The sequence below is a fragment of the Rhincodon typus genome, chromosome 6 (genome assembly GCF_021869965.1).
Source record: "Rhincodon typus isolate 14 chromosome 6, sRhiTyp1.1, whole genome shotgun sequence".
Lineage (NCBI taxonomy): Eukaryota > Metazoa > Chordata > Chondrichthyes > Orectolobiformes > Rhincodontidae > Rhincodon > Rhincodon typus.
Window position 1 is genome coordinate 59849692 of NC_063337.1, and position 5264 is coordinate 59854955.

Sequence of the window (5264 nt, forward strand, 5' to 3'; positions counted from 1 at the left end):
AGCAGGAAAGCTGACGTTTCGGGTCGAGACCCTTCTTCAGAAATGGGGCAGGGGAAGGGGATTCTGAAATAAAATTTTACAGAATCGCCTTCCCCTCCCCCATTTCTGAAGAAAGATCTCGACCCGAAACGTCAGCTTTCCTGCTCCTCTGATGCTGCCTGGCCTGCTGTGTTCCTCCAGCTCCACACTGTTATCTCTGACTCCAGCATTGGTAGTTCTTACTATCTCTGAGTGAGTTATAACCCTACTGTGAAGCCTCCCATTTCTGAAGTAGGGTCCCAACATGAAATGTCAGCTTTCCTGTTCCTCTGCTGCCTGGCCTGCTGTGTTCCTCCAGTTCCACACTGTGTTATCTCTGACTCCAGCATTGGCAGTTCTTACTATCTCTGTGATGAAAGGTATTTGTTTACATATAAATATATTTTTTGCACCTCCATAATCGCAGGTTCAAGTGGCTGGCGGAAGGGAGGACAGTGGCCACAGGTGTGACCACAGCCAGGGACATGTTGGGCGGCGGGGACTGAGCTGGATGCTGCTGCAGGAAATGGCATGCAGGGTGGCTGTGGACATCTGGCTTGCAACCACTGCTGTCCAACGCCTTAAATTGGTGGGCAGACCCAACATCGCGCACTAGTTGTTGGAGGATACTCACTGTGCGGTGGAATCCCATCTGCACATACCCCTGTCAGGATGGAATTTCACATTGGCCCCAGGATTCTGTACTTGCCCAGACACCTGTACCCCATATCCTGAGCTGCCTCCAAAATATTTGTCTTTTAGAGAAGCAATATGATGGACTATGTACAGACTGCTGCTGCACATCATCCACTTGTCCTTCATCTGCCTATTTACTACCAGGAGGTGGGGATCCCCAGTGAAGGGTTCCCTACACGGGAGTCTTCCCTCTTTTCCTTGGACATTTGGGGTGGAGTGTGTTGCACACAACAGTGCCTTGCATCTGCAGATTGTCGTGGTTCAAGGACTCCCAGCCCAACTTTGTTTTGTGGCGCTATGGAGTCTGTAGACCATATGTCTATTGGTTGCGGGCATTCGCACTCCCTTTTTAGTTACCTGAAAGGCCTTCTGCTCTGTTTTTGGTTGCATTTCAGCCCCACGCTCCAGATCTTTGGGCACCCATTGCAGAAGGGTGTGGGCAGGTCAGAGGATCTCAGGAGTGTGCTCCTGCGTCTGGCCATGCTGGCTATAAACAGGTCCAGGCAATGGGCCGTGGAAGGAGTCGTTTCGACTGACTGCCCCTCTTCCGCAGCTATGTTCAAGCCTTGGAGTCCTTAGAGATGGAGCACATTGTGTCCATCAATACTCTCAATGCCTTTTGGGAAAGGTGGGCACCATGGTGGGTTGGGGTGGGGGAGTGCTTTACTCCCCCCTCCAATTCTGTTTTGATTTATTCCCTAACCTCCCCTTTCACTTTGTTCACGTCAACATTGCCCCTATTGGGCCTTGCTTGTTACTGGTTCATTGGCATATGGGTGTTTTTCCCGATGGTGGAAATATTTAATAAAATTATTTTGCACGATGGTGTTTTCACTGAGACCCTGCACTAACACACACAAAAGGGAAAGAAAACGGAAAAAAGAAAAAAATGTAAATATATTTTTGGAGTTTGAATTTCAAATGGGCAGCACAAATATGGTTATTGGTTACTTTGTGAAACTTTAGAGAAATGTCGCAGAGCCCTTCCCAAACTATATCTTAAACCCGTCTAAGAGGTGACAGAAATTGTAAATGGACGGCTGTTTATTTCTACCTTGGGATTTACTTCTGGAAATATAATCACTGAAGGCATTTGCTTTTTTTTTGTTTACAATAATCAAGGATGGACTGTTAGCCTAGAAAACCCGGAGAATGAAAGTTGTAAAGATAGTCATGAAGAAAACCGGAGGCGGTTAGAAAAAAAAACGTTTAGGCCAGATTTTCCAGGGAGCGATATCCCCACGCGAGAGAGCTCCACATTTTTTAAGAGATGTCGTTCAGCTCTCCCTCAGAAGTCGGTGCGGAATTATGTGTCAGCGGGTTACATTTGGTGGACGGTTGTGTTTTAGGTCTTGAGTTATAGTTTGAGGTAGCATCTTTGAATTGCTTTGATTGGGAACATAACTTACTTAAGCGGGATGCGGCAGGATGCAAGATGGCAAGCAAGGCAAATAAGGATTTAGGGTCAGTCGGGGTGGGCTGGAGAGGCCTGGACATCCCTATGAAGGCAAGTCCGGGGTCGAGAAGCTGTCACCACGGATACAGTCTGATTCTGAGCCTCGGCCGTTTTATTCTCGGCACCCTCCGGAATCGCTCGGCCATTTCTGTCATCGTTCTCGAACATTGGAGTCGATGGTGTGAGCGGTGCGCGTGCGCAGACTAACATTTGGTTTTGAACAGAGCCAAAGAACATGTGAGACAACAAGGTGCAGGGCTGGATGAAGACAGCAGGCCAAGCAGCATCATAGCCTCTCTGCTCCTATGATGCTGCTTGGCCCAGCCTCTCTGCTCCTATGATGCTGCTTGGCCTGCTGTGTTCATCCAGCCCTGCACCTTGTTGTCTCGGATTCTCCAGCATCTGCAGTTCCTACTATCTCTGATCCAAAAAACATGTATCGTGAGCAGCACTTTTGAGTAATCGATAGGATGTTATGGAGGTACCTGCTGATTAGCCGACTTCATAAGAATTAGTTTCTTAATAAGTAGTGATTGGGTCAGAGTTCGGATTGATAGCTTTGAGGGAATAAACTTCCATTAAAGGCTATTCTTTATAAGCGTATGCCAATTGCAAAAATAATATGGAAAAACTATCTGGAATGCTTGTTCCAATTTAAGTGTTAAGTGATATGGGACAGAAAGTAATTCGTTTTTGTGTTTTATAAATTTTTATAGGCTGTGATGAAAGATGTTTGTATATAAACATTTTTCAGAGTCTGGATTTCAAGCTAGCAGCATATAGGTGGGAACATTAATTGCTGGAGAAACTCAGCAAGTCTGGTAGCATCTGTGGAGAGACAGCACAGTTAACATTTCGCATCCAGTGTCACTGTCAGTGTGACACTCCATCCCTGGTCTAGTCCCTTTCCACTTACAACCACAATTCTCTTGATGGTTTGTGTCAGTTTCAGAATTTCCAGCTTGCAAGTACCAGTCACCTCATCTTCACTGTGAGCTTGCAATCCCTTTACGCGTTCCTTCCCTGTCAAGATAGTCATGTTTCTGCTTCTTTCTTGACTAAAGGCTTGAACCATCCCTGTCCACCACTACCCTCCTCTGCCACGCTGAGGGCATCCTCACTTTGAACAACTTTTCCTTTAACTCCTCTCACTTCCTTCAGATCAAACGTGTGGTCATGGGTACCCGCATGGGCTCCCTGTGTCCAGTGTCACTGAAATTGAAACATTAGTTCTGCCTTCTTTCCACAAATGCTGCCAGACCTATTATGTTCTTCCAGCAGTTCTTTGGGATTTTAGATAGATAAATGGGTGTTGGTTTGCCTAAAGGGTCCTGGGGAGTGTTGCCGAGCAAAGAGACCTTGGGGTGCAAGTTCATAGTTCCTTGAAGGTAGAGTTGAAGGGAGACAGGGTAGTGGAGCAGGTGTTTGGAACGTTTGCCTTCATTAGTCAGTTTGATTATTGGAGTTGGGATGTCATGTTGCGGCTGTACAGGACATTGGTGAGGCCACTTTTAGAATACTGCATTCTGTTCTGGTCTCCCTACATTAAGAAAGATGTTAAGAGATTTACAAGGATGTTACTGAGGTTGGAGGATTTAAGCTGTAGAGAGAGGCTGAATAGTTTGAGCTATTTTCCCTACAGCATCGGAGGCTGAGGGGTGACCTCATAGAGGTTTATAATATCATGAGGGTCATGGATAAGGTGAATAGTCAAGGTCTTTTTCTGAGGCTAGGGGAGTCCAAAATTAGAGGACATAGGTTTAATATGAGGTGGAAAGATTTAAAAGGAACCCTGAGGGTCAATGTTTTCATGTAGAGGATGGTGCATGTATGGAATGATCTGCCAGAGGAAGTGGTGGAGGCTAGTACAATTACAACATTTAAAAAGCATGTTGGATGGGTATGTGAATAGAAAGGATTTAGAGGGATGTGGGCCAAATGCTGGCAAATGGTACTAAATTAATTTAGGATATCTGGTTGGCATGGACAAGTTGGACTGAAGGGTCTGTGTCTGTGCTGTCCAAGTCTAGTTGTCTCTCCCACCAGGTATGACCACCTGAAAGAAGTTCTGCTGCTCTCCAAGAGGATTTCCATTCTAATCTTTCTTGTTCACCATCAATACTTTCACTGTTGCTCCTAGTATTTGCCAAAACTTGTTTCCACAGACACATCTCATTCCTCATTGACTGTCTCTGGCTCAGACTCACTGTGTGTGTATTCCAAGTGAAGTTTCATCCTTCATGTTTTGAATCCACCCAGGACCACAGGCTTTTCTGTGATGTACAGTGCTCCTCAGACGGCTATTCTTGCTGCATCCTGCGATGTGTACTCAGTCGCATATGCTGCCGTATGTACACTCAACCTTGTCATCAGTACCACCTCACCCTATCTCAGAGCTGCCCTTGGCACACCCCCATTCCACTTCATTCTCTGGCTCGTTCAGCATTCTAACAAGAAACTTCCCTTTCAGGCATTAAAGAACACAAGCTACAGCAATTCAGAGGTACACCCTCTGGAACCTTCCCTCCGCTTTCCTCTGGCTCCATTCCTTCTAATTATCCTACCTCTTGTCAGGTGTTTACTATCCCTTCTGACCTTCTTCTGTCTGATACTGAATACTCTGTGCTCAGTAAAGGTCCTGTTTTATCTCTGCACCTTAATGAATTTCAGGCACAGCTTGACGTTGAACTCTTCTGTGACCTTTGCATCTGTGACCGTTTCTTTGCACGAGGTTCCTGCCCCATTCCACAGACCTGTTTACTTTCCTGTCCAAAAGGATTTCTGTTCTAAACTTGCTTGTTCACCATCAATACTTTCACTGTTGCTGCTAGTATTTGCCAAAACTTGTTTCCACAGCCACACCTCATTCCTCATTGACTGTCTCTGGCTCAGACTTACTGTGTGTGTATTCTAAGTGAAGTTTCATCCTTCATGTTTTGAATCCACCCAGGCCCACAGGCTTTTCCGTGGTGTACATTGCTCCTCAAGACGGCTGTTCTTGCTGCATCTTGCAATGTGTACTCCGTGGCTTGTGCCGTTATATGCACTCTCAACTTCGCCATCAGCACCACGTCACGCTATCTCAGAGCTGCTC